This window comes from Xenopus laevis, chromosome 7S, assembly GCF_017654675.1.
Source record: "Xenopus laevis strain J_2021 chromosome 7S, Xenopus_laevis_v10.1, whole genome shotgun sequence".
Lineage (NCBI taxonomy): Eukaryota > Metazoa > Chordata > Amphibia > Anura > Pipidae > Xenopus > Xenopus laevis.
In genome coordinates this window covers 63,154,329-63,171,947 of record NC_054384.1, presented here as the reverse complement: position 1 = coordinate 63,171,947, position 17,619 = coordinate 63,154,329, and the positions used below count along the sequence as shown (strand labels likewise).

Genomic DNA, 17,619 nt, shown 5'->3' with positions numbered 1-17,619 from the left:
GTTTTCACAGATTTTACTGTTTTTTTTATAGTCCCTTCTTATTCTAATGCATTTTAATGGGAGCATCTCCTGGATTTTAAGTGCCCCATTTTCCTTGAAAATCCATATTTTCCTCTGTGAATGTGACTTTTCCCTAATTTTTTTACTTATATTTCATGTTTTCCCAGATTTTAAATTTTTTTTGCTGTCCCCTGAAAATGTAATTAGACTGTAAACATTTTAGATTATCTGTGCTCTTAAAAATAATGTTTTCTATGTACTAAATTATTTTCAGTACAAATGGAGAACTGCAGAAATTAGCCGAATAATACTTTTTTTGTATCTCTCAAATCTTACATGACCGAGTAGCCTGCATAGCTACATTTTTAATTGAATTTGTAAGTTGTGTTGAGTACAATTTTGACAGAACTGCTACCTTAGAACTCCGCAAGTAACAGAGATAAGAGCGAAGAGATTAATTAAGTCTTTGCAGAAGGTCAAAATCAACAGTTCTAATCTCATCCTCTCTTAACTTCCATTTATCTTGTCACAGACAGTTGATTTATTTGTACAAATAACAGAGAAGCTTGGTTAGTGCAGAAACATAAATTATCATTTATGGTGGGTCACACTCCAGCTGTTACGATCAACAACATCCCTTCCTTTCCATCCCAAGCGGATAAGAGCATGTGGCGACAAAACTATGATGAATTGTGAGCTCTTGTGCTCTTTGTACGTTTTAGAATCCCAGGCTGTGCTCATGGTACTGTGCACTACTTACTGATTCTAAGGGATGTCTTTTGAATTCACTTACCAAAGGCACAGATAGATGAAATGGGCTGTATTTACTTCTACAATTGGCATACAATAAGATAGTGTGTTTTGGCACCTATACCAGTATTTATACTTTGTAGAAGAGAATTCCTACAATTACATTCTACAGCAAGACAAGACTGGAGAGCAAATATAGAATGGCTGCTTGTCCCACTCACCTCTAGTTTTTACTAGTATTAGTCAATTAGGGCAAATTATCAAAAAATCCTGTGAGCTAATTTATTTTACTGAATTTACCTCATTGTGCCTTTTTTTAGGTATCTTAATTCAGTACATGCCTTTCAAAAATCTGTTCTCAGTCCAAAAGGATTTGTCAGCTGACTGACATCTGATGGATGTGCTTTTGGTCACCGATTCATACTGTAGGCTACTTGCAGCGATATTAGATATCTTAAAGATCTATGGCAAGGTCACCATGCTGGTGACTTTAGGGGGCACTAAATTGTTGCTATTAGAGCAGATACATAAAGCACCCGTTTGCCTACACACTGCAGGTATAGGTTGTGCACTGTGTAAGTATAGGGCTCCAGAGTTTACATCCCATCATTTATTTGTACTTCATTCAGAGAGCACTAAGAACTGTACCTATGGTTAGGAAGCCCCACAAGGGATGGAAAGTTTCCATAAAACCAGATGTAAAATTTTATGACTTTGTGTACATAAAATAAAAATGCAGAAAGAAGTAGAATTAAACAGACCAGCTGACAGATGCTTATATTTAGTTCCGTGTAAGCAATAGTTGTTTTTGTGTCTTAAATCATCCTTTCTCTGAAAGCTAGAATACAAAACTTTACACAACATAACATGCAGCAAGATAAACTTACAAAGCAAGCAATCTGCTTTTCAAGCAATAAATATGTGCTGTAGCAAGTACAATCTGTTACATTTATTACAGTCAACTTGATTTTTCATTTCTGTAAATATTCTAACTGTTCTATTCAAATGCATACAAGCCTTTCCTTCATTTTAATTTTCACATGAGAAGAGTGGACATGTCATATTTAAGCCTTCCAGCTGTTGTACGGGATTGTTCCCAGGAAGTTCAGCCAGAAAGAGGTTGAAGACTTTGGAAGTTGTACATCAGCTGGAGGTCAACATGTTTGTGAGATATTTACTTGAACAAAAATACACCTTGACAGACAGCTCAATATTCGTGACAATGTAACATAAGACAACTCTACAAGGCAATGCATGCCTTACTCATTTTTACAACGTTATTTTCTTGCCTCAGCGGCACAAGTATATACTGTGTTCTATCCAATAAAGCCTTTAATATTAAAGTAATTATCAAACGTGTTCATGTTGCTTTGTTTTCTTTATATAGATACATAAAATTAAGGCTTGGCTCAGCTCATTGAAAAATTAGAATTTAATTGTATAATAAAGCCCTAGTCCATGACTTGGCCAATAAGCTTCATAAAACATCAATATAGTATTTTGTAGCATCCTAGAAAAAATTCTGCTCCCATATAATAAAGATTTGTCTAATGGGCAAAGTAGTTGTTTATGTTGAGATTGCTGGATGACACTTTCCCCTTAATACTCATTTTAAGTATACGAAGAAGATGTGCAAACAATATGTTAATAAACATGGACTCTATTGACTTTATCATGAATAATTTTGTCTGAAAGGTAACATTTTCCCCTTAAACATAAATCATAATAATTGGTATAACAACATTGGCATCTACAAAGTACACGCTAATCATAATGTTTAAAATATATACCATTATGTTTACAGATTTAGAAATATAAAAGTGAAAGGATATGATTGCATTGCAGTTTTTTTCTTCATTTTTGAACCTCTCAGCTGCTCATCATTAGGGTTATGTTTAATTTTAAACTTAGAAGTGAATATAGATTTCCTATGGTTGCGAGTAAATGTAAATTATGCTAATCCATACTCAACCACATTGCTTATTTCACTGAGTTTTAATACTGTGGCGCAATTCTCCTGCCTACTCTGAACAGGAATGTTCTAATTTCCCCAAGGAGTGTCTAACCTAGTGCAAACTCACACATCATAAAACCTGTATGAATGCTGACGCTGAGATGTTTGATTACCCTTTACATTTGACATAAAAGTGAAATTGTATATCTTGCATACATAGTATTTATAGCCAAGACAATGTCCATTTCATCATACATAATCTGTTATTTCAAGGCTACATAATTAAATGCTGTAATTCACACAGCCAGGAGTGTGATGACTTGTCTGGGAGGAAAATGTAGGCACAGATACAGGAAGCCTACTTTGCCCTAGAATAATAATAAGAAAATAAGCAATACATTTAACAAAGCTGAGTTAGGGATTGAAGGCTTAATAATATATTCTATCTGAAGTGTAATAGATCTGGTATAAAAACGGGTCATAGTTTAATTTTTCTACAGAGATAAAATCAGCACCGACAGTTAAAGAGAGAGAGAGAGAGAGAGAGTGAGGTTGGGTTTCTTAGATTTGTTTTTCTGTTTTTGCCAAAGTGATCACAACATTTTAAGCAACATCACTACATTGTTGTATTATGCTGATGAAGTGTGTGGTTTCTATCTCCTGTTTTACGTGACCAAGACATTTGATATTATATACAATCCTTTAGTTTATTTAATGCTTTAACTGCTGTAGATTGTAGAAACTATAGTGCAGGCTGTTAACGACATGGTTGTTAGAAGGTTGAAAGATCCAAAGAGAGCAGAACTGCCTTTGCATATGTTGCTTTTAATAGGCGGGTTCCATTCACATTTCCATTCAATTAGTCAACCAGGACCTTACAGTATGAAAACTTGCCAAACTGAACCTTTTTTTTGTTTGCTATGGGATATCTGTGTGATATCATGGATCTCAATAAAGGGAGTGGACATCACATTGTGAAATTAAAGATAGAGAAAATATGGAATGTCAGTTGCAATTACCAGATTACACCAGAGGATTTGAGAAATAGCTTCTCTTTGGTTACAACTCCCCTGCATCCAAGACATTTATGCACAGCTCGTTACCTTGTACACTGAGCTAGAAATGGTGGCAGAAATTCAGTGTTTGCATAAGCGTTAGGATCAGGTGATCCTAGGGGTTGTTCTCAGCGTGGTGGATACCAGTACATTTCTGTGTATATGCATAGGATTTTCTATCCATTCTATAAGGGCTTCAGGTACTCTAGGGCTCCACTCAAATAAACCTTGAAAAAAAATGGAAGGTTTTGTTGCAATAGCACTATAAGGCATTACCATACAATGGTGCTTCATGCACCTGTATCTATAATAATAATTGTGGTAGTGATCATTCAAATGATTCAGGGCAGGATGGTATGAGAAGCAATTGCGACCGGGGTGAAAAAAGGTTGAGAATTACTGAGCTGAAAGATAATGATTCCACACTCCACTGGTTCAGCTTGTGCCTTACAGTTTGGCCACATTCTAGAAACACAGGATAATTGGTGGGGAAATAGTGACACTCATAGTTAGCACAGGGTTCTCGGTTCATTCTTGCCCAATAATAATTTAATTGCCAATCAATTTGGGGGATGTGGGGAATTCGTACTGCAATGTTTCTTTAATGAACAGGAATAGCTGAAGCTGCCTCTGACCCTGACTGCAAAAGACTTGATGGTAATGTTTCCTTAGAAACCATGCGGTAGAATTCTACCATGTTAGCCATACATAAGATGAATAGAAAAAATACTGATACCATTTATTGGTCAACATGCTTTCTAAAAATTAAAAATGACACATTTTTTCCCTTATGTTAAGAATGTTGAGTGGAGTCAGGTACTGGTAGTTCTGATACCTGAGTATCAATTGCAGTTGTCTTGTTGTGTGTCCCATATATACATAACATGCCATGATATTCTGCTTCTGGATTATAAACGTTGTCTAGTATACATACAATATACAGTACTAATAAAATGTTACTGAAAATGTTAACAAATCAGAATATCTCATCTAATCTTGTGTTACTATTATTACTGAAGACCAAAATCGTGTCCTAACATCTAACAGATGGCCATTCTATAACATGATCCCTGAATAACTGTGATTTTTTTTATGAGGACATTGTTACTTTATACTGCTCTTTCCATGCCTCTGCCTTGCTGATAGTATACACAAAGCTCTGTGTTCTCCTGTAAACTAGAAATTGGATTTTGCTCTCATTGATCAATATTAATCTATCAGACTTTCAAGGAGAGAATCAAGGAAGCCAGGGAGGATTCATTTCAAATACACATGCAGCAGCAGAAGGATTTTATAGAAATTAAATCAATGAATATTCATGAAGGCTGCCTCTGGGGATCTTCCTTTTCAATCTGACATCTTCAGATCAAATTGTGTAGAAAACCTGGACTGAAAAATAGGGTTTAATATATGCACTATAAGGCAACACTGTTTCTTCTAGATGATTAGCCACAAACGTATTATTTCCTGATTTAAACTTAAGGTTGTGCACTTCCTAAGGGTAACCCAGTGTTTTTAATCACTTCTGATATTTTATCTTCCACTGTGGAATCAACTGGGTATTTGTACGTGTGCCTTTATGAGCAGATTGTAGATGGATTGCTTTGTTCCATACTTAAATACACCTCCCTCCAGCAATCTCAGCCTTAATTAGATCAATTAGGCATAGACACATGCCCATATATTGTGCTGACACACTGTGAGACCATCATGTCTTTGTGCATGTCACAAAAAAAGAGGAGATGTCTGCATTTGAGGACACATCTCAGTTCATATTTGCCAGTACTACTTTATATGCAGACAGTAATCTACAAATCTGCTTGCTGCTTGCTCTCATCCATACTCAGAGGACACGATACTTGCTGGAAGGAGTTGTATTTAAAAATACATTTTGGCTAAAAACAAATAGGATTACTGCCGTGATCATTTGCATATGTATTCTAAATAGCCTTTTCAAGTGTTAACATACAATTTTAGATTATGTTAAATGTCCTTTCCCCAAAGACTTTCCCTGCCTGTTGATCACTCCCATTCCCTCTTCTCATTACCCCTGCTACCTACTCCCTGATGTTCTTGTCCAGCACCCAGTAGCACCCTGCCAACACGCACAATGTTATCCACTGTGCTTTTCTAGGTAATTTGCTGATTTCACAGTGAAGGGAATCTCTTCCAATTGTCTGTTTGGATGAGCGTCTAATGGCTTCTGTATCCATGGTAACAGTTTCTAAATCCTTTGCTCTTTACTTCCTCATTATTATACTGGCCACACACATACAGGACCAAGCCAGTAAGTCACAAAGCTGATCAGTTGGATATTTTTCAATTTCAATATTGAAGTCCCTCTCCAGGCCTGAATTTCCTGATGACCACATACAGTACATGTGCAAAATCAGTCAACAATTGTATGAAAAATATATATGTGTGTATGTGTGTGCCAATTATACCTTTCATCCTATACATTTACTGCATGTAGAGAAGTAGTGACTATTTTAAAGATACACTATGAACTGGAAGTCATATTAGATAGAATGTAATTTTTTTTACAAACAGAACAGAGCATCCATTTAACTGGTTGTATTTTTACCAAAAGAATAAGAACAGTTCCCAGAAAACATAATTGTTGTAATACAGGTATGGGACCTGTTATCCAGAAACCCGATATACAGAAAACTCTGAATTAAGTAAAGGCCTTTTCCCTTAGACTCTATTTTAACCAAATAATCCAAATTCTGAAAAACAATTTACTTTTTTCTGTGATAATAAAACAGTAGCCTGTACTTGATCCCAACTAAGATATAATTAATCCTTATTGGAAGCAAAACCAGCCTATTGGGTTTATTTAATTTTTACTGTACATGATTTTCTTGTAGACTTAAGGTATGAAGATCCAAATTACAGATAGATCTGTTATCCGGAAAACCTCAGGTCCCAAGCATTCTGGATAATAGGTCCCATACTTGTATAATACAATATAAATATTTTAAATTTAATTGGCATTCTCCTGTATGCCACAGTGAACATATACAAATTTTGAGCACCAAGCCCAGAAATACTTAATATCCAAAAGGTGTAAAGTAAATCATAAGTTGTATGTTACATTGTTATAGGTGAGCCAAAAGCAACACTAGCCTTTTCGGGCAGTAAGGATGAAAGAGGCATGTTGATTCGGCAGTGTTATTGAAAGGATATATTGTATTTTAGCAATTATTACATGTACAGAAACATGTCCAGAAACATTTTGGTTCCTCTAAATATGCTACAGATATGGCATTTGTATAAAATCGTGACTTCCATTTGAATTTCCAGCTCTTTGGAGTCAATGCCTTTCTTTCGAAAAGGCAATTCAGGCTGCTTTTCAATACAGAAGCCATTTGGGAAGCTATGAATATATACAAGTTCCTTCTGTGCCTCTCTGTAATATCTACAAGTAGCATCTGGCTATAGGAAGGCACAAGCATGTTCCTATAATTACAAGAACCCCTGTTGATGCTTTTCAAGGCTAATAAAAAATCTTTGAGTACAATCTAGCAGTGGTGTTGTTTTATTCAGCTGGATCAAAATGAACCATGGCAGTTTTAGAATCATTGTTAGATCACCCATGCGATGCTCTGGCAGAGATAACTACAAATAAATGACTAATTCCCCATAACAAAGTCTGCCATTAGTACATTTGCAATGTTAGTTTTATCCTGCACACATTTTACTGTGTATTATTCCCAGACCTTATATTTCTTGTGTTGCCAAATAACTGCATTTATGGCAATTCTATTATTCAGTGTATCTGCTGAATATATAGTGAATAAAGTACCCCCTCTTGTAAAATATAAGGATATTATAAGTTACCAAGGAGTTTCATGACCATATAAAAACACGAGGCCGAAGGCCGAGTGTTTTTATACAGGTCATGGAACTCCGAGGTAACTTATAATATCCTCATATTTTGCAACAGGGGGTACTTTATTTATTATGATACACAAGTTTCAGTGAGTCATGTGACAGAAATTACATCAGAACTCACCGTTTATAACTGATGACATCAGAACTCACCGTTTATAAGGATATAATTTACAGGATATTCATGGCTTTTGTGTATTATAAATAGTATACGGAGAGTGACAACTATTCTATGACAACTTAGTTGAAAAATAGGCCATCTGGGCAAGATCCAGATAAAGCAAATTCAAATTTTATAATTTTTTAAAGGGAATTTTATAACTTTAATAGAACAGAAAGGTAGTGGGGAAACCTGCTGACCTACAGTTTTCCTCACTGTTACTTGTGTGGCAATTCTGAAAAATGCAATTAGCACCATGTAAGTTTCTGGCTTAGTGAAAACAATACTGTGTAGGTGCTAATATGGGGTTAGACATTAATTTGTTAGTAGACAACCATGGTTTCTGAGCAACCACCCAAAATGCATCTAAATGGACTGCTAGATACCCGTGTATCATGTTGGCAAAATCTATCCGTTACTGGATTTTAGCATAGTCATCAAACAAGAAAAACTAATTGGCATAACAAAAAATTCTTACATATGGAAAGTGCAAATGCTGTTCTGACTTCAAGTGTTGTTAATTTTAAAAACAAAAGGAGTGACCTATATATATATAGTAGCCAGGGACATGGGACAAAAACATCACACCCGATTCATAAAAATCTGTAAATGTGCCTCTTTACCTTTAAAGGTTGTCAAGAAAGGTTGTAATGAACATCACAAAATGGTGCCCTTTTTCAATCCCTTCCAATTTACGTCAAATATTCTGCAGCTAATGGTTTTGCACATAACACTATTTGCAGGTCATTCCTGAAGGCTTAACTGTTTGTTGTCATAGTAACTATTAAGGCATCAAGGCCTTTGTTATGCTAACTACTCAGGAAGCAAATGGGTTGTACCTGCCTGTGTCTGTGCACAAATTGGGATTTTCAGGCTAAAAATATAGGAATATAGGAATCCACAGAATTTCCGCATAAGCTTTTCTCTGAAAGTGCAGTATGTTGCAGCAAAATTGTGGGTACGGTTCATCAAAATGTAGAAATGATAGTATCTGTGCCTTGGCTATGCTAAGGCAAAGATGAGTGGGCACATATACATTATAATGTACATAGAAAAGTACATAGAAGAGTAAGTCAGTGGAATATGCCTAAAAGAATAAAACAATCTCACAACCCTCACACAAATACATATATTAGATTGTTGGGAGCATATACATTAGAGATGTCCAGCCCACACGTCTTACAAGTTCGACTCTTTCCTACAACCCTAGCTCCTAGTTGGGGCACTAACTTTGCTGCATTACCAGCCCCCCCCCCTCTTCTCTAGTATGAGATCTGTGCCCTTTTTTGAAGAATAGTTAAATTACAAGTAGAACCAAAACATAAGCAAAAAAAGATTATGTGATTCAGCAGATGGTAGAACTTGGAGCTCTCAAACCGTGAGGGACAGAAAGCCTTACATTCTTTTTTCTTTAGATGGTGCTCTTGTAATCACTATAATGTATCCATGGATTCCAACCGGTGCTAAAAAGATAACACAGCACGGATCTAGAGATATTGTCGAGAGGTACCAATTTAAATGTATAAACATGAAGTTGAAAGTTCTTTAAAAACCATAAGTAGTAATTGTATTCACATGTGGGTTACTGTGCTGAATGTGGGCAGATCACTGTGTCATCTAAATTTGGCAAGGAAACAGAATGCAAGTGCTAACATCTGGGTCTCTTATGTTTAGCCAGGAATGGAAGTTTTCTAATTAATAAGAACTGGCAAATTAAAAATAAACACAGATTTTACAGCCCATCATAATTTAATTATAAAGCTAAATCCGTTTCGACTGAAGTTCCCATCATATGGAAATTCTAGCTTAGAATCTTTTTTGTGCATTGGCCTCAGTTAAAAAATCAGATTTCAAGATTTGGAATTTGCAAATAAATTAATCTGGAAAATGTACTTGTAGAATCAGAATGAAAGTATAACCGAATCTTGTGCCAAAGCTTTCCTTTAATGATGACTCATATTGCAATTTAGCAATTATTGAATGTGTCGGTCATACATTTTTTATGTTGGTTATTGTACCAGTGCTAGACTTCTACCAAAGAGGATTAGGAGAAAACTTTCAAGAATTTCATCAGATGTACAGTCATTGAAACACCAGGGAATAAAATAAACAATAATAATACAATTATTTGTAAATACAATAAATTTGTACTTAAACTTGAGGCTCCAAAAGAAGCCTCAAACAAATGTGAGACTACTCACAACCCCTACAAACTGCAGGACACACAGAATGGCACCTTCTCTCTCAGTTATTTGGGAAGACACTTCATTAATGAGGACTTTACACAGGTTGTTCAGCTACATGCAGGTTTTTAATGCTCTTCTGAAACGAATAGTACTTGTTTCATTGTTCCTCTTCCTTTAAATCAGGCATCCCCAACCTTTTTTATCTATGAGCCACATCCAAATTAAAAAAGAGTTGGGGAGCAACACAAGCAAGCAAGAAAATAGTTCCTGGGTTATGTAAAATAAGGGCTTTGATTGGCTATTTGATAGCCCCTTTGTGGACTGACAGTCTACAGGAGGCTCCGTTTGGCAGTACCCCTGGTTTTTATGCAACTAGAACTTAGAATAAGCACCCAATTTGAGAGCACTGGGAGCAACTTCCAAGGAGGTGGTGAGCAACATTACCTCAATGTAAAAATCTAATGCTCTTCCGTTATATAGAAATGTAGTGTTATTCGTTTTAATTTTGAGGGGATGTATACAGAGACAGCAGCACTAATTAATGTAAACATATTTAATAAAGATAAATAAAGTTAACATTTGAAATCAGTGATATTTACATACAGTATTTAGTTTATATCTGGTTCTTGCCTAAAGCTGTGTTTTGTTATACAGGCTATAAAATAAAATACCAGCACATATTTGATGTTTTTTCAGAAATCCCAACACCAGCCTTTTTATTTTGATTTATTTTTAAACGTGACTCAGAACCATAATTACAAGGCTTATGTTTGCAGTAAAGAGCCCATTCTGTTCTTTGATGAAACAGATATATAATTGACATTCACAACATAGAGAAATGTATACATTCTATGTTTAGATTTGCTAAAAGGCTGAGAGCATTTACAGCTTTTTGTCTACAGTGGTCTTTTCAGAATGAATCACAGTAAACACCTACTGGCAACCATTCCCCATTCACTTGAATGGCAATGGCTTTGTGTATGGGAGATTCTTGTGGTAGTACATGAGAAATACTTGGGAAACCTGACTTCCACATTTCCAAATGATTCTTCCCTGCTGGAACAAGTCTGCCATAGGCAAAATGTTTCCCTAAGTTGCTAATGAATGGGAAAGTGGCTGAAGGCAGAGAAGAATAGATTAATTGTGTTTTATGGGCCTGAATAAGAGAGAATAAGAGAGAGTTTTGTTACATTTTGTGCTGGGGAAAATTATTTATCTATATGCGGCTAAGTAAAATACAGACTTTTTTGATTAAGTGAATCTTGAATTCAATTCCACTTTCACCACTATGAACAAGTTATGGATTTCTGTTTTGACCAGTTTGCAGTTTGCCAAGCGACTTTCCATCTACCAAGAGAGAGAGATGTTGGTCTACAGGACCAACAACCTCTGTAATTCTAAGCATTAGAGGTTAATTATCAAGCAGAAGTCTCACAGAAACAGCAGTAGTCAGGCACATAGACAAAAACTGAGCTGGTTCCAATTTTATGCTCTATACCCCCAACAACAAAATTGAATCTGTGTAGAACACTGCAGAAAATGACATGCACTATACTAATACTAATAAACATAATATTCACTACATTACTCTCAAATGTGGGCTCAAATCATTAAAAAATACATTGTATGTTTGCTAAGTGAAGGCTTATTTGAAGACTTTGGCAGTTGTATATCCGCCTCCGGTGCGAACGCACATGAGCGCCTGCACAGGAGCACTAAGCACCATGCCGCCCCTATTATTCTGCCACCCTAGGCCCTAGCCTTTGTGGCCTCGCCACAAATCCGGGGCCTGGTTGTATACAGCAGTGGTGAAGTAGTTTTTCCTCTACAATTTCCTATATTAAATTGTGAAATGTGTCTTAGCTATTATTTATTTAAGCGATACGTTTCACATGCAAAATTAGCTTGTAAACATAATATGTCTTCTTATGATTAGGTTGTACAAACATCCACAATTCTATATCAATTATACTTTTATTTAAAAATGCTAATGCTAAGTAATACAAACTCAACAAATTGCCATAATAAATACAATTTATTACATGCAGAATGATTGAATACTTAAAATGCCCTGTTTGGCTTCTATAGTACAGTAGTATAGGAATTTTAAGCATTGGCTTTAACTTTTGAAATCATTAGTGTTAGAATGTCATGATTAACATCCAGGAATCAATATGCCTCAGTCTAGTTCTTTGAGTTTATAACATGAGATTATTACAAATCCATCAGCCAGCCATTGTATGTAGCATTCCTTGGGCTAATTATTTTTTATCTTGTGTTAAACAGCAGATGTGTTATATAGAAGAGGCAACTTCTGACAAGTTGGAGATAATAGTGGCTTAACCCTTAACCATTTTCTCTGGTTATACCTTTCCAAACATAAATTGTACTACGGATGTATAGTATCTCTAAAGGTCACCCTTTGCTTCAGTAGCTGCACTATTACCAGAATACTTGAATTTCAGTAATAAACAGCATTCTTTAAATTCTGTTTTAGGTAATCTCAAATCCAGATAAACATAACTTGTTTCATTATAATTTTTAGGATAATTCAAATAGCTGTTCAAATCCATTTTAACATGATGGAGTGTACAGATCTTATCACTGAATTGTATGTCATAATGTATATACAAATCAGTCAGAATGCTTATGAGGGAGTGCACTTCCATTCCCTGAATTTTAGTTATGTGTATATCTAATGCTAAAATATATATTTATTATCAAAAATAGCTTAATAGAAACTGAACAGAACTCCCACACTACTACCAAACCGTTATGACTTATCACACAGTTGGTATGTGGTTAACATGGGGTAAGATGAGAGTTTATCTTGAATTGTTTATAGAGAATTTATGCAGTGTTCCCCAGCACCATTCAACTATTCCTGGAGAAATATTTAGCTACCAGTAGCCATTGCTACTCCTAGACCAATGTTGAATATTGGCTAGGCTGGTTTTGGACAACACTCTGGTAACTTGTATATCAGCCTGTGATTAGCTTTCCATAAATTAATAAACTAAATTTAAATCCAAACATAGACTAGCATCAATAAAGAGGTGCAAGACTGACTTTTTTTTAAATATGGCTTCTGCATTGCTACCTCTCATATGCTGTGTTGCTATTATTATTATTTTTAACATGTATTTTTAGAGCACCAACATATTGCGCAGAGCTGTAAGATAAATGTGTTTATACAAATAAATCACATGAATTACATATATAGAACAGACAGAGTTACATACATCATGACCAATACTGGTACAAAAGGTGAGGAAGGCCCCTGAGCTTACAATCAAGGTGAAGAAGGCCCTGAGCTTGCAAAAGGGGAAGGGAATGAGACACAAGGTGTGGGAGTGGGCAAGATCAGAAATAAGTAGGTGAGAGATGTAGCATATGGTATTACATTTGTTAGCTAAACAGAGTGAAGGTAGACTGCTCTAAAAAAAAGTGTGTTTTTAGAGATCTTTTGAAAGAATAAAGGTTCGGAGAAAGTCGTACAGATCAGGGGAGGATTCCAGAGGAGGGGTGTGTGTCCAAGTCTTGAATGTGAGCATGTGAGGAGGTAATCAGAGAAGAGTTGAGGAGCAGGTCAGTAGAAGAGCATAGTAAGTGGTTGGATAAGTATCTAGAGATGAGTTCAGAGATGTAGGGTGGGGCAGGGTTATGAAGTGCTTTTAATGTCATGGTCATTAATTTGAATTTTATTCTGAAAGGTAGAGGAAGCCAGTGCATGGATTGGCAGAGTGGCATGGCAGAGGAGAAGCGGTTGCTGAGGTGTGTAAGCCTGGTGGCACTGTTCATGGACTGGAGAGAGAAGGCCAATTATTAGAGTTCCAGTAGTCTAGACGTGATATGATGAGAGAGTGAATAAGAATGTTGGTGGCATCTTGGGTGATAAATAATCATATATTGGATATGTTCCTTAGGTGAAAGTGACATGATATATTAAATGACTGGATATGAGAAGTTATGGACAGGGCAGAATCTAGGATAACTCCAAGGCACCAGGCCTAAGGAGACAGGGTGATAGTGGAATTGTTAGCTATGATAGATGCTTCCAGGATGTTACAGGTGTTAGATGGAGGAAAGTGAACCATTTTCATTTTGGAGAGGTTTAATATAAGGTAGCATTGCAACATCCAAGTAGAGATAGCAGACAGGCAAGAGGAGACTCGAGTTAGGAGTTTTGGGTTGAGATCAGGAGAGGAGAGATAGATCTGAGGATTCTCAGCATAGATGTGGTATTGGAAACCAATGAGTTGATTAGTTTGCTGAGTGAGGAAGTATAGAAAATAATAAGGGGCCCAGGACACAGCCTTGAGGAACCCCAACAGAAAGAGTTAGGGGAGAAGATGTTGTTGTTCTAATTTGTCAATTCCTTTGCATCTTCCTCAACATCTACAATACCAAGAAGATGTGGAGCTATATGTTGACTTGAGCTTACACTCTTGATTTATTACGGGTATGAGACCTGCTATCCAGAATGCTTGGGACCTGGGGTTTTCCAGATAGCTTCAAGTAATTTTGGTCTCCCTACATTGTCTATTAAAAATTATTATTAAACCCAATAAGCTTGCTTTGCCTCCAATAAAGATGAAATGTATCTTAGTTGGGATCAAGTAAAAGATATTATTTTGTTATTACAGAGAAAAATAATTTCTAAAATTTGTAATTTCTATTATTTTTCATACCGCATTCACTTTGTCCTAAACTGAAACTAAATCGGGATCGCTACAGATTTGTCCAACCCATACACTAGTAGAGATTTCAGGATACTATATGGAAAACCTTTAATAAAATATTGTGTTGCAGTACCCCCCAGCAACAATAACAACACTGATTTAAGACTGTGGTGTCAATTTCTTTACATGTGGTTTACATCTGATGTGGATTGCTTGTAATTGTCCAGTCAGTGACAGATTTCACACTACAGGATTTAGCAAAGCAAAACACCAGCACCTCAGGAGTGATAATAATCCCTCATTACCAACTACCTAGCAACATATATTTGTCACACAACCACAAGGTTAACAATGTAATTCAGTAACTTCCACCCTCTTACAAGCTTGATTAATTTGTTTGTAGAAAACCTATCCAGATTTTATTCTATAGCTAACTTCTGAATGCCATTTAAACTATGTAATGGTGTATAATTTGACAATATTTGTTCTCTGTTGTGTGCATATGTCTGTGGTTGCTTGACAAAGACAACTATAATTTAGGCTACAGCCCCAGGAGTTGGATCTCGGCCTGCAAAGAAATACAAGCTAAGAATCCGCTCCTCTGTTGCTGCCCTTCTGCCTGATGTGTCTGCACCTGGAAACATTACCTCTGCATGGGTGCAGGCAGTCTCTGCGAACTTTGGCGCAAAATATGAATTATTTTGTTTTGGTCTGCCGCGCCTGCCTGCACCGAGTGGAGTTAATGTTTTTGGGTGCAGGCACATTAGGCAGAAATGCAACAGCAGAGGAGCAGATTCTCGGCCTGCATTTTTCCACAGGCCGAGATCCAACTCGTTTAGCCCTAGCCTTAGATTGCTATTCAGAACATATTAAAAAAGTAGAACTAGTGATAATATCAGTTATAGATTTGTATTGTGCTTGAAGCTGCCAGACAAAGTACTAGATAGTCACCAGTTTAAGAAATTGCGATATTTTTACTAGGGATGCACCGAATCCAGGAATCGGTTCGGGATTCGGCCAGGATTCGCCCTTTTTCAGCAGGGTTCAGATTCGGCCGAATCCTTCTGCCTGGCTGAACCGAATCCAAATACGAATTTGCATATGCAAATTAGGGGTGGGGAGGGAAATCTTGTGACTTTTCATCAAAAAACAAGGAAGTACATTTTTCCCACACCCAACTTGCATATGCAAATTAGGGTTCGGATTCGGTTCAGTATTCGGCCAAATCTTTCACAAAGGATTCGGGGGTTCGGCCGAATCCAAAATAGTGGATTCGGTGCATCCCTAATTTTTACACCACGGTTTTGTGTGTTGCCCTCCATATTTGAGGGATCAATTATGAGTACAGTTGCGCTCCCACAAAATTTCCCTGCAGTCAGTTGCATGTTAAACCCCTTTTATTAAAGGTACTTTCTTCAAAATGGTTTCTATTAACTTCTGTATAATGTAGTTGTGCTCGGCACCACTTATTCCTTCCTGGCTCCCCTTCTGAATCAAGCATGCTTGCACCTACTGATGCAGATGAACCCAAGTGCTACCAATATCTCTGGGCCAAAAGTTAACCCAGTGGTTCCCTCAGCACTGTTTGTCAAAAGGGGCAGTGTACTTCAAGAATCAGGAGCAAATCTCACTCTTGTACAAAACACTGTAAAGATGCAAAATGGACTTGGATAACTTCAAGGCAATTGCGTTGGATTTACGGAGAAATGCAATTGACTTTGATGCAGAGACTGCAATTGCTACAGGTGCACTCTGGAATTCTGGGGGGGAAAAAATGCATTTTGGGGAAAAAAACCATGATGATTGATATATATATACACACATTGTATTGTACTTTAAGCCGCCAGACAAAGTGCACCAGTTTAACAAAGTTTAGCTTTTTTTTACCTTTTTGTGTGCTGTCCTCTCCATCTGAAGTTTCACAACTACAGCAATAAATGGGTAGGTTGATGATCTCCTTCAACAAGTATGAGTGCTCAGTGGTGGAACCAAAGGTTGTAGGATGTGCACCTTTCCCAAAACTTCCATGTGTGTGGTCTGATATAATACAGTTAAAATATATACGGAGAACTTACAGTACTTTCTTGTGAATATTTAATAGCCCTGTAATCTTCACTGTTAAATCACAATCCGCAGCTGCCGTGTTACTTTCTTTGTTACTTTCTTTCAGCACTGATGCAGGATGAATTACCCTTCATTTGTTAATTTCTTGTTGTAATTGTAATGGTTATATTGCTTGGCAATTACAGAAACTAAGCATGGCATTTGTACTTACTTGGTATTTGCTATTTTACCGTGAAACACTAAACAAGAAAAAGAGGATAAAAGCAATGCTGACAAATGCCTAAATCTTTCTGGACGACTTTCGCATGTTTAGCTGTAGGCTATAGTGCTTAATACAATACATAAGTGAAACAGAACGCTTTTACGTGACGGATTGAGGAGATCAGGAACATTTGGGAGCCTTATGGGCTAATACATTTACAGTGTATATGTTATTGTGAAGAACTTCTCCTCTTAAAGAGCAAGTATCTTTGCATTGATAAGCTTGCTAAAACTTGCAGCATGCAACAAACACTATGTGTGCCACAAAAACATTATGGCAAAGGCAAAACTTGTCCACCTGCAACTGAATACAGCCTGTCCTAATGCTTCACTTTGCCATATGAAAATAACATACATTTGATATATTCGGTTTGATTTGATGAATAAATCTCCATGTTAACATACTTGTATTGGCACATATATTATTCTGTTGTCAACTTTCAATTTAAAGTTATGCCGGAAACATATTGTCATTATTGCTTCTGACCTGGCTATGGTGAATTGAATTTATATGCCACATGCTATGAGCTGTTTGACCTGCCCCTGTGGATTCTTAGCATGGTCACAGCTATTATTGATCCATATTGACAAACACTACCTATAATGCATAAGC

General features: G+C 36.5%; 1 protein-coding gene across 2 annotated transcripts in view; it reads left to right on the top strand.

Moving 5' to 3' along the window:
* The window catches only part of robo3.S (roundabout guidance receptor 3 S homeolog), a 239,363-nt gene that overhangs the window by 97,520 nt on the left and 124,224 nt on the right, over window positions 1–17,619 (top strand). The gene's annotated exons all lie outside the window — the stretch shown is intronic.